The sequence below is a fragment of the Schistocerca piceifrons genome, chromosome 1, assembly GCF_021461385.2.
Source record: "Schistocerca piceifrons isolate TAMUIC-IGC-003096 chromosome 1, iqSchPice1.1, whole genome shotgun sequence".
Lineage (NCBI taxonomy): Eukaryota > Metazoa > Arthropoda > Insecta > Orthoptera > Acrididae > Schistocerca > Schistocerca piceifrons.
In genome coordinates, this window is record NC_060138.1 from 540,228,122 (window position 1) to 540,241,667 (window position 13,546).

General features: G+C 41.5%; 1 protein-coding gene across 1 annotated transcript in view; it reads right to left on the reverse strand.

Moving 5' to 3' along the window:
* Window positions 1–13,546, reverse strand: part of LOC124747733 (CAD protein) — a 527,676-nt gene that overhangs the window by 138,978 nt on the left and 375,152 nt on the right. The gene's annotated exons all lie outside the window — the stretch shown is intronic.

Below are 13,546 nucleotides of genomic sequence, written 5' to 3' on the forward strand. Positions count from 1 at the left end.
TCACGTGCCCTTGGGAATTTGTACGATAGCCTTCAAATTGAGATTTTGTCCCACACAAGATCTACATTCCTAAAATATGCGTGATATTCAGCAATTAAATTGTCCGTTTCTGGTTCGAACTTTTTAGTTATGATTTTTGAAAGAGTTTTATAGTAACTGGCAGCAATGAACTCCATCTATAGTAATTGCTGGGTTAACTGAGTAACTCAGTAACTGCTGTGACCGGTCCTAAACCCGGATAAAAGGAAGAAGGTTGGCATACAGGGAAACCGTAAAACAACCGCCAGAAAACAGCGAGAGGAAACCTCTAAAGCTAAATACCTTATGTGTAATAGTGAGATCGAAAAATATAGATCAACTTATGAACATGGCGAATGAATTTAAGAAGCTGTTTCTGATTTGATTTCACAAACTTCATTAGAGGGATGCGATGGGCATGTAGATATGGAAGAAGAAAACGCTATATGCCGTGACAATCCAATGGAAGGAGAACGTTACTTGCCATCATGTGTAGTGCCAACAGCGCAGAAGGGAGGAGGTGGTGGTGTTATAGGTTATGTGTGTGTTTCATTGTTATAGTGTGGTCCCCATAATACACTTAAGAAAACTCTAAATGATGTAGGAATGAACATGCTTTACATCATCGTGCACTGCGTGCGGTAGAGGAACAGGTCTGAGACGATAATGAACTGTTTGTGTCAGCAGACTAATACATCCTGTCATAAAGCAGCATCTGAGGGGTTATGGCCTGTGACAAACAAACATCCTGAAATGGACTGGCCAGCCGAGACTCCCACCCTGAACCAAAATGAACACGCCTGGGATGAATCAGATTGTTAGGACGTCGACGTCGATTCAGACCCCTGCGTCCAACATCACTACCTTCTTTTGTTTCGAATTCTGAGGAAGAATTCCTCCACAGGTACTCTGGCAACTCACTGAAAGAGACCCCAACAGGGTTCATGCCATCATAAGGGAAAAGAGTGGACATCCCCTATATTAATATCTACTATGAGGTGTCCGTATACCTTTGATGAAAATGTATACTAGTTGGATTGATTAAGAACTCGTCCATTCTGTACTGCCATGCAAGGGCATCAGATTGTAACATAAAGGTTTTACGCTACAAACACCGTAAAAATCATAAAACTATTGACAAAAATTTATGTGATGAAGCATCTTGTGAATCTTTGGAACCACCGCAACAAAGGTGCAATAATATGAATCAAATAGTTACTGTAATACCAACACAAAGAATGTAAATATTGTTGAAAATGACTAATGTGTCTACGGAAGGTTTTTTTGAAATTCAGTTTTCAAACATATAATCACGCTTGTTTGGATGATCTTGTAGCGCCGCTGGGCGGACAGACCGGAAAGAGCTGCAGACGGGAAGCACTGAATATGAAACAGATGTCTGAAGAAGTGAAAGTGTAATTGTGGCTACTGATTGGAGAGGGGGGAAGAGGGGGGAAGGGGTGGGGGGAAGAGGGTGGAAGGGGGGGAGAGGGGGGAAGGGGGGGGGGAGAGGGGAGAAGGGGGGGGAGAGGGGAGAAGGGGGGGGAGAGGGGGGAAGGGGGGGAGAGGGGGGAAGGGGGGGGAGAGGGGGGAAGGGGGGGAGAGGGTGGAAGGGGGGGAGAGGGGGGAAGGGGGGGAGAGGGGGGAAGGGGGGAGAGGGGGGAAGGGGGGGGAGAGGGGGAGCTATCGGAGAAATTTATGGATCGCGGAATAGAAGATTTTCCTGTCGTAATAACTGCTGAAGTTACATGACCTGAATATTGTGTTAATATCAGTATCAGCAAGTCAAAAAATTTGTAATTTATTTATGAAGGTTTGGCAGACTTGCATATAACATTTTAATTAGTGACTAGTACTCAAACCATTACCTGCATTTCTAATGATTGACTGTGCATGACAGATTTGCTTTTACATCAGATCAGTGTAACAAATGCTATTTGACTGTATTATGGGTGTGTGTGTACATCTGAGACTCGATAGGCGCCTTTAGCTGTTTATATTTGTACGAAACATGTAATTACTATGCCAGCTATAAACAGAAACTAATCTCTTACTTTTGGACTAGTGCAGATCAATTCCGGTTGCGGAAAATGTTTCGCGAAACAACCCACAATAGTCTACGTAATTAAGTCGTTTTCGCCCGTGCTCAGGACAATTTTGATGAGTTGAGTGGTGTTATTTATTTAAATTAACATCTTACCGGAACAAATCTTATTTGTCTCTCTGTCAGTTAAGCGTAATACAGCGCAAACCTTCGTTTCTAAACGAACCATACGGGAAAAAACAGTGTGGATTACACCAGTATTTAAATCAACTTTAATATATTTCTACGTAGAAAGTAGTTCTCTACAGAACGAAAAGAATGATAGGTGTCAGCAGTGACCACACGTCCCTGTCGGGAACAGGAAATTAAAAATAAATAAATAAATAAATAAAATAAAGTTTCGAATAGACCGTCCATTACAGTCTCGGCTTGACAAGTGTTAAGAAGCAATTTACGTTTTGGTTCTGTTTACGCAACCAACCACCTATTCACTTCAGGAGATTTTCGGGAAACGAACAGGAAGTTACTTTACGTGGTCCGCCTGAACTACTAATTGATCCACAAAGTGCCCCGTCATTTTAGAAATAATATAGGCACGAATTATTGGGAACATACATTTTCCCATATTAAAGTAAAAAATATATTGTATCTTGTGTATCACAATTAATCGGGAGAACCTGCTCGTATTCCGGAACGCACAAGCGCGGTAGCTTCCGAGGTAAGAGGTGAGCCTCAACCGAATTTACGACCGTGGCTCATCCACTGCCCATCCTTAGTGTGGTTTCTAGGCGGTTTCCCGTCCTCGTTCAGGCAAATGCTGGGTTGGTTCCCACTTTCCGCCTCAGAAAATACGATACAAAAAATAGAACAACTGTGACACAATTCTCATACAGTTGGCGTACACTAGCCTCCTCCCTTAGGTATCTGACGACTGCGGCGACAGGAAGGGCAAAGAGAAGTAAAACAGATAGCCGAAACTTGAGTACTGCGGAACCCATACTAGTATCGGGTAAACGCTAACGAAAAGAAAAAGGAGCACCATTAAACGAATGCCTGTGTTTACATTTTGTGTTATGTCCAGTGTTTCATGATTGAATACAAGATCCACAGAGCACTGGTCACTTCCAATGCAGAGAGGGACAAACGTCATCTAGGTTACTTTATTACTTAAACAAAAAAGTGACCTTTCTAGTGTTTGTCTTTGTATACATTATTTCTAGCGTGTTCGCTTAACCCTTTTTATTACGTGCTAAACTGATTATTTTGTTCGGAAGCGTGAAAATTATAGCCTGGCTCTCACATATAAAGAACAAGTAACTTAGAAATCTGATGACAATTTTTACATCAGTACCATAATACAGAAATTTTAAGTCTGCTATTGGTAACGCCATGCGAGCAACAACGATGAGCTGTACGCACAGTAGCACTAACGTTCTACAGCCGACGACTCGCCTTGCATAGTGAAAAAAAGAATTAGGTGAACTATCAGTCTACCTTTTAGTGATAATTTTATCAAAATCCTAAATTTATTACTTCTGTGCTAACTCCATTCACAAGAAATTTGGGAGACAGTATCCACATACGCCGCTAAATGCATCTACAAAATTATATGACGGTACCACACATGTCGCATCATATATGGATTTTTAATATATTTACTCTTTAGTACTACGACACTACTTCCGTCAAATCAACATACAGAAAACCTTGACACCTAGCGCCGCTTTTGGCGACTTACAACTGGGAAGTGCAAACGGCTGTCAGCGACAACAGCCATCTATAGAGCTATGAAGCGGTGTTGCCATAGGGATGTTTACAAAATCGCGCTGTTAACGAAATGCAACTGTCCGGCATCATCTCACACCGAGTCTACTACACGCTTTCGTTTTTAATGAAAACTGGCAAAATGAATACCCGACAATGCCGGGATTGTCCCATAGTTTACTCGTGTAATATGTAGTGATTTACACATTTTATTTGTTTAGCTGTTCGCCGGTGGTCTAGAATTCATACAGGTCGTTCTTCCTGTTTAGATTAATTACAAATACTGATTAACAACAGTCTTCGGCTTCTTTTAACTTATCACACTGGACAATCAAACAATTAAGATAGTGACTAGGGCTACACCCTTCAACAGCAAGAGCTATCTTTTCTTCAAACGTGCTTTGTTTTGTTCACATGCAGTTATCAATCCTGTACAAAACTGAAATCTTAATTTTGATATTTCTCTAGCATCTCTCCCACGTTTTTATCATTCAGTGTAGCATTCATGGCTGGTATTTACATTTCTTGGGAACTTAAGTTTTATGGCGTGTTGATGTGCTAATGGCAGGAAATCTCAAAAACTGTAAGTCTCCACTGGTCTAAGCTGCCCAGTTGTTTACAACAGCAGTTCTCAAAAATTTTTGGCGACGAGAGCCTTTTGAAATACTGATCATTTTACGGAGCCCTAAAATAAGCAAAACCTGATTTAATGTTCATCCTTTAATTATAATCATTTAATGAAAATCGTGCTAAAATAAATACATTACACACTACTGACTTCTATAACAATATACAAAACAAATAATAATACTATACACAAAATAAAATCGTAGTTACTCCACTGCAAATTGATTAAATTATTTCCGTTTAATGGGAGGCAGGAAGTAATTTATTTTTGACCAACTGTTTATGTCAGGCTTGCTAGAAGAGTGTTGAAGACAGGTCGTCCTGTGTGGCCGAGCGGTTCTAGGCGCTTCAGTCTGAAACCGCCCGACCGCTACGGTCGCAGGTTCGAATCCTGCCTCGGGCATGGATGTGTGTGATGTCCTTAGGTTGGTTAGGTTTAAGTAGTTCTAAGTTCTAGGGGACTGATGACCTCAGATGTTAAGTCCCATAGTGTTCAGAGCAATTTGAATTTTTGAGTTGAAGACATTTGTCAGATTAAGCATCCAATCTATTGCGATATACTGCCTTTATAGCTACTTATGCTAAGAACCCCATTTCAGACAAGTGTGTTGTTGGGAATGAGAGAACAATAGTCAAAGCCTATATGGCAAGTTGTGAATATTTATCAAGAACCCTGCACCAAAAATCATCAGGTGACATTGTTTTTAACAGTGAGTCTATGCTTGAATCAGTAGTCATTTCTAAAAAGGATTCATTGTTTTCGTTTCACATATTTTCTGGCTTCTGTAAATTCAGTGCAAAAGTATTCTGAACCTATGAATTTATTTTCAGTTTTGTATTTTGCTTCTCTGGAAAATACTTCTCAAAAGATGTGCGCATATCTGGGAGACACTGGAGGACGCCTTCAAATATTTCATTTCGTAATTCTGCTGTTTCACAAACGAACGCATTCACTGTTAAAAAGCTTTCTACTTCTCTCTTGCCAACAAAAACAATACAAAAATTAAATACTGAAGGCGATTTTTTTGTTATTAGTGATTAATACTGCGTTATGTTCTCTTTGTAAAGCTTGATTTAATTCATTAATTTTTCCAAATATCTCTGCTAAAAAAAACTAGTATGAACAACGAAGACTCATCGCTCAAATGGACTCTTAATTTAAGAGAGACGACAATCATAAAAGCTTGTAATTCATCTCTTAGTTCGAGTAATCTTGTTAAGGATTTACCACCTTATTTACCTTATTTACCACCTTATGTCGGCGTGTAGCAGTAGTGTTTTATGTCTACTTCTATAACTTTCACACAATATTAAAAACAATCTGCGCTAAAGAGAGCGTGTTGTAACATTGATTTATTTTTACTGCTTCATTCAGAATCAATTTTAGATTTGGCAGCATCTTCTATATCACGAATGCTTGCCTATGCAGGATACAATTGCTGGAACTACAGTTTGGTGCTTCATTAAAACAGCAGGAACGGTATCACTAATAAAAAATAGTTGCTGCCTTGGCCCCATCTGTACAAATATCGATACTATCGATCCAATAGAGTTGATTTTTTAAAAACTCTTGTTAAAAATTTCTTTTCCGGTAGTATTAGCTGGCAACAATGTTCCAGTCATTCGCAGTCGGATACAAATTTAACAGAGCACAATGCTTCAGATGTGCAATCTAAAGAATGCATATTCTGCAGTGGTCGTTCCCTGAAGACTAGCACAGAGAAATGGGTACAGAGCGTGGGATGGTATCCTTCGGCTCCCGAAGAAAGTCAACTTGAAAAAGACCGTTTCTGTGTCCTGATTGTACTTTTTGGCACAATAAATGCAGAAAATGTTGGAGCGCTGCAAGGAAGAGAATATCGTTTTTTGTGTTACCTGGTCTTATATTCATCGATATGTGTTTTCTCAGGCTGTCTCATATTACAACACTATTTCTATTTGTAATCTAAGTGAGTTGTTTGAGCATTTTGTATTTCGAATATACATGTATTAAGCCGGCCGGAGTGGCCGAGCGATTGTATGCGCTACAGTCTGGAACCACGCGATCGCACGGTCGCAGGTTCGAATCCTGCCTGGGGCATGGATGTGTGTGATGTCCTTAGGTTAGTTGGGTTTCAGTAATTCACAGTTCTATGGGACTGATGACCTCAGAAGTTAAGTCCCATAGAGCTCAGAGCCATTTGAACCATTTTTACATGTATTAAGAGTTAAGTAACTCGAATTCAATAAATGTGAAGTGAAATGATTTCACACACATTTTCAATTAACAAACGTACAGTTGTATGAACTGTGGGATAACGTGAGACGAGGAAACTTTCACATCAGTGATGATGTTAGTGTGAGGTCCACCCACGATTGGCATCAACTACCTGCCTCATCCCACGAAATGAAATGTATCTCATCGTTCGAGAGATTCCCCATGTATCCAACCCTAGGTCCGAGGGCCAGTGTCGTTCAGTAGATTCAAGAGACTTCATTTTAGCACACAATTTTTCAGTGGGATTCAAATCCGCCGCTCGATCAGGTCGACGTCAGGCTGTTGCGAAAACAATTGCTGAACTATTAGACACGTGTGTACCGCCGAGGGGCCTGCTGAAACTGAATCACTTCATTGGGATAGCGCACTGAAACTGTGGTGTCACCGCCAGACACCACACTTGCTAGGTGGTAGCTTTTAATCGGCCGCGGTCCATTAGTACATGTCGAACCCGCGTGTCGCCACTGTTAGTGATCGCAGACCGAGCGCCACCACACGGCAGGTCTCGAGAGACGGACTAGCACTCGCCCCAGTTTTACGGACGACGTAGCTAGCGATGCACACTGAAGCAGTCAGTTGTACGGACGACGTAGCTAGCGATACACACTGACGAAGCCTCGCTCATTTGCAGAGCAGATAGTTAGAATAGCCTTCAGCTAAGTCAATGGCTACGACCTAGAAAGGCGCCATAGCAATTTATAGTTATCGTATGAAGCTTGTCTCATCAAGAACGATGTATACAAATGATGGATTAAAGTTAAGTATTCCAGAAGCTACGTACTTTTCTTTATAGCATTCATTACGTATCCTGTTTCAGAGCTCACGCCAATCTGCGTGAGCTTAACGCGTGCCTTTCGGCTACTTCCGAGTGGCGTGGCTGTCTTAATACGCCACAACAGAAACCATTGTAGTGGACGAGTGCCAGGACGCTATCTCTTGTGGACTGCGTACGCTGTGACATCCTGACAGTAAATGATTGTCATATACCCGTCGGCGGAACAACGTGTTGCGCATTGTGTTACGTTCGGCATACCTCGGCTACATTCGTGTTACGCTTATAGCACATCAACAAACAATACAATGTTAAAACAATATGGTATCAAAGGGATGCGAACCTTAATTACTTCGGTGGAAATGCAGGTCCTCGTACGCTACCACGTAACTATACTGCTCTGCTCTTATTTGTCTATTCAAGGCTGAAATATCTCTGCGTTTCAAACAGATGAAAAATGCTATAATTATACGCAATCATGGAAAATAAAAAACGTCTAAGTAAAATCGTTACAATAAAAAGAGGACAAATACGCTGCTGAAAGTATGTAACATGTGGCGCTGTCGCCGTTGGCAGTGCGTGTCGCGTTCCCTCTTGTGGAAGCAGTCAGTACACAACAACCGCAGGTACCAGAGCTTACCACGACACGCGGAGAGTTTTCCTGGACTGTGCGCTGACCGCATGAGTAAGAAATCTGAAATACTGTTGCCGTGGCAAGCGGCTTTCTTTCGAAGCATCCATATATTCGCGTACCATTCGATTTTGGTTTCAACTCTTTGTCAATATTTCGTCTTTCTAGCACTCTGTTGATGCAGTCTGTGAGTAACTTTAGCTAGTTCTTTTCCGCCAGAGCTCATTTCTCTCTGTCGGAGCCGCCATTCCTTCTGAAATCAATTCTTAAATGATGAGCTCTTCCTCAAAGTTCTGTTGTTAACATTACTTTAGCCCAGTCCACCAGTGTCTTACTTTGGATGGAGCTTGATGTTTTTGTGAAGCTGTCTATTCGTGTGGGCTTCCTGTAGAATTTGGATCCTAGCGTTTCGTCGGTTTTTGGATGTAAATGTTCCCCCCCCCCATTCAGGTGGGAGGGTTGAATGCAGAGGTAAATAATATGGTCATCGACTGCTCTATAAACTGAGCGACTTCAATGTCAGCAGACTCTTTTTTAGTCGTGAATAGCTAGTCTGCCCCCGCTAACTATTACTAGGTGGTGACAACGCCTCGTCACCACCATGAAAGAATCTGAAGTCGTCTGAGCTGGCCCGATAAGCATCGAATTTTTATTTAACGTCAATGGAAATTTGGAGACATATCTACTTGGGCTTGCTAATCGTGATAAATTTGTAGCTCTCAACTGAAAGAATCGACGTGCAGAAATATTTACTCAGTACCATGCGCAGTTAGTTTAATAGCAACACTACTTACTTCTTAATGGTGCAGCACGATTCAAGTTGGTATCTCATTATTTCGATTGGAGAAACCTTCAGTGAAAAACAATAACTTTCTTGCTGTCACTAAACTGACAGTTATGTACGAAACAGTTACGCAATTACCCTAATGACGCAATCACATATACCCCTTCTGCCGTCATAGTGGAGGTACCATACCTTCAGACGTTTGACGTCTTATCACTTGATTTATCCGTGTGACGAAACAATGGCCAGATGTGTCGCAGAAAGTTCTCGCCTTATATACAGAAACAAATATCTTCGTTCTGTATGAGTCATAATTCTCCTGCTTCACATTCGTTTTTTGTATTAACGATTACAACGAGAGACATAGGGTAGTTATGATTCAGGGATTACGAAGTTAACAGGAACGAATGGTTCAAACATCCCAGAATTTCCTTGGGGCTGTTCCAGTATTTAAGATATTCAATGAATCGTCTAAAAGAAGAAATCTAGAGTGTTCAGAGACATCTACTACCATCTTATCACATTTTATCTGAAAGGAAACTTACCTAAGTTCTCGAGGTATTTAAACGGAAAACATATCAATAAAAAATAATAGAACTGTCAGATGTTTTGGCAAATAATGTGCCTAAAAGTAAAAAATAAAACAGGTTAGCGAAAAATCTAACGCGCTTCTGATGCTCGAAATTATGTTCAGCAAATGAGGCGCGTCAAATGCTTCTCTAATCTATTGTATTTTTTTACCTTTAGATATTTTATTTTACTAAACCTTTGGCCAATTTTTTGTTTTTTTTAGTTTTGTCGAGGAAGGATGAACTTAATGACACTTCATTTGCTCTCCTAGAGTCTTCTGAATTCAAAGGAAGCCACTTTGACAGTTTAATATCAAACTAATACTACCTTTCTGTGAGAAATAATAAAGTCTTGAAAAGATGAACTTATCGGCACATTCTTTACATAGATAACAGCCCTCAAATCAATAATTAAATCTTTCTAAATTACCTTGATTATTTTGAAGTAATTTTTTTGTTGTTGTTGCAAAACACCCTCTTAATCCGGGTTAATGAGGTCCCGCGACTGAACAGGAAACCGATAAAAATGTCTTATCGAAAATACACACTGTTTCAGCGGAAACAGCTATTTATTGCATTTACGTAACATGCTACTGGTCACGTTTTCAAGTGCGCTGCATTATTTACGCGTTACTTGCCGGAAACAATGCATCGGAAACTATCCACCTTTTGCTTCTATGGTAAGGGCTAGGCAGAGAGCAGGTAATCGGCTGCGGACCCCTTGCAAGGGTAGAGCCCCTGCACGTACATGAAGATGAAATGGGGAAGCAACGGGAAAAATATTCAGGCATTTTTGACGGTGTGATTAGGGTCCGCATCGCCTTCCAGTGGGAAGCAGAGCATTTGCTGAACGTAACACAGGAAAAAATGCACCTTTAGCTACTTTTTCCTCAAACTTATTGACGAGTCTGGAAACGAGTGATTCATTCTTGTGTTCTACCCATTGCTTTAACCACTATCACTGCTCCTCAAACAATATCATCTGCAAAGACTATTCAGGTCTCGCTTCAGCTTCAGAAGCGAGTAACAGTTGCTTGAACAGATATGTGGTCGATATGGATGCGACAGAACTTGCTACTTAAATTTCTTAAAATCAAGAAGACGATCCAGCTATAAGTTACGTTTAAAATTTGTGCGAAAGCCGTTAGAAAAAATATAGTGGCCCATCCTCTTTTTAGGAAACTGAATGTACTGTTCCAAAATGCAGCGTACAGGTACAGTGTGCGTTTGTCGCGGCCACTGTACTCTCGTGGGTCTTCTCGGTTGAGGAAGACAATGGCGAGTCTAGAGAAGTACTGCAGCAATTGTCTCGCAGCAGTGACGAAGTAGCTGCGCCGATGCCATGTTCCCTCTCTCCGTTAATTCCGTGCCTCGAGGGAGTCATCGCAAACCGGGGGACTAATAAGCTGTGACACGTATCAAGCAGAGAACCTAAACTGCTTCAGTCCTTCTCCACAAATTCGTACATCGCACGCTCTGTAGATGCAGGGGGGAGACTTGCACAGGCGGGACTAGATTTTCTGCTGGGTGCATGTGCCGAATAGCGTTAACTTGTCTCAAGGTGTCCTGACGAGAAAAAAAATTTGGAAATTTGTGGTAAGTTCCTATGAGACCAAACTGCTGAGGTCATCGGTCGCTAGGCTTACACACTACTTAATCTAACTTGAAATAACTTACGCTAAGGACCACACACACACACACACACACACACACACACACACACACACACACACACACACTCGAGGGAGGACTCAAAACCTCCGACAGGGGCAGCCGCGCGAACGGTGGCAAGGCGCCTAAGACCGCGTGGCTGTCCTGACAAGGATTTTTTTTTTTCGAACACATCTCGTCCGCTGCAGTGTTCTCGCGCTTCGTGAAGAGAAAACAGTGTCTTCATAAGCGAGATTATGTTTTTTTTTTCACTTTTTCAGAAATTTTTCTTAATTTCATAGTAAACTTAAATTGTTTCTATTACCTGAACTTCTGAATGTTATTTTACGTGAAAATGAGTAATAATGGTCTTATTTGTTCGTCACGTGGTGTGTAAGCTGAACGTTGATTTGAATACCACAGTTCTTTACTAGACATCGTCCTATTTGAGAAGTTAGACCCTTGTCTTCCTCCGATCTTGGAACACCCATCCTGCTGTAGAGTCCTGCAGTCGGATGTGGACTCCGAAAAAATATACAAAGTACCGTTTTTCACGTTAACGAATACTTGCCAGAGGTGAAAGATGCTACAAGTGAAAAAAATCCTAGATAGACTGCCGTATGAACCATATACCTTCGGATTTGTGACATACTTCCCACTGGCCCATACATTAAAATAGAAACAATAGAAGGACGAGAGAAGAAAGGCTATAAATGAAAGGCAGGAGGGATAAATGGCAGGCAATAGATTATGACGATAGCGAGGAAGAAGAGGAAAAGGACAAAGGAGGAGGAGCAGAGGAGAGGAGGAGGAGGAGGAGGAGCAGAGGAGGAGGAGGAGCAGAGGAGGAGGAGGAGCAGAGGAGGAGGAGGAGCAGAGGAGGAGGAGGAGCAGAGGAGGAGGAGGAGCAGAGGAGGAGGAGGAGGAGCAGAGGAGGAGGAGGAGCAGAGGAGGAGGAGGAGCAGAGGAGGAGGAGGAGCAGAGGAGGAGGAGGAGGAGGAGGAGGAGCAGAGGAGGAGGAGGAGGAGGAGAGTGACGAGAACGAATATTTTACACTACACTGTAAACAGACGTACGCATATGAACAGTGTTACCCGTTAACCGATCTTAATACTAGACGATAAGAGTATTCCACTAGTCAGAAAAAAAATCTCTGCCAGATTACTGCCAGAGAAATCTGAACCGAAGTTTGTCACGCCCAGAGGTTTCATCAGATCTCTACCGACGATAAGCACCTGTTGCGCAAATGAAATGACGCAGACATCAGTGTCAGGCGAAGTTGACAGGCGATGGCGATGGCAATGGCAATGAGCGACCTGACGCTTGGGTTCAAGTGCAGAATTGTCTGAAGACAGCAAATTCATAATTAATCTGTGTCAGAAATTCGTCTGTGTCCCCTTCTACCGGACAATGTTCGGCGTCACTGAGGCAGGACTTTTTGACTATAGACGTCAGTCCTAAGGCTGTTTACCAAACTGAGAAGCCTCTTCTCCGTAGTATGTATTTCTGTTGACATGAAATGAGAACTCTTTACTTCATGCAGGTAGCTCTTTGTTTATAAATACCGGCTGCTGATCAATACTTTCTACTTTTATGCTGAACTGGGCAAAAGGTATTCGTCAGAATTTTGGACAATTTGTTTGAAACAGTCCACAGACAGAACATAGAAATTCAGTGACAGCGTACCTCTGAGAATAACCATTAAGTGTAGCTGCTTTTTCTATGAAGTGCAATAGCAGATTTCTGCAGAATACAGAAATATAATATAGCATTCGAGTCTTCTCAAATTATCGTAACTATAAGAAGGTTTCATTCCAACTTGATCCGATTTTACGATCGCTCCTTCGTAAGTCGACAGTTACAAAGATATTTAAAACTATAAAGCAATAAAATAAAATTAGATCCTAAATGATGGAGCCGAAAGCAGGTATTATATGTTTCTGAAGTGTAAGTAAGGATTCTACAGAACTTTTAAATGTTAATTAGGTCGCGTTATCGGGCGAAATCTTAAATAGGCTCCATTTCAACTGATTTTAATCTTGGATGCTACAGGCAAATAACAGACTTTAGACTCAGATAGCAAAGAAGGGAATGATAATCTCGTTGGCTATTGTTACGATGCTCAAATAGAAAACGGGAACATATCGTCAGCAATCCGGAGATTTTTTTTCCCCTAAAATTTCTCTCCGCCTCCAAACCCTCCCTCCCTCTCCCCCCTCCCCCTTCCTTCCTCCGCCAAAAAGGCTCTTAAGATATTTCTTAACAGAAATTAAACTTAGTTCCACTGAAAAATAGTTTGTGTTGAACTGCAGAAATAACATTCGTCGCAGAGAGAAAACGCGTCCGGAAAGGAGTGGACTCAAAACGTCGTTAAATGCGTTTTTCCTCTGATAACAAGGAGCTTTATCAGCAACCTGACAACGTACAAGG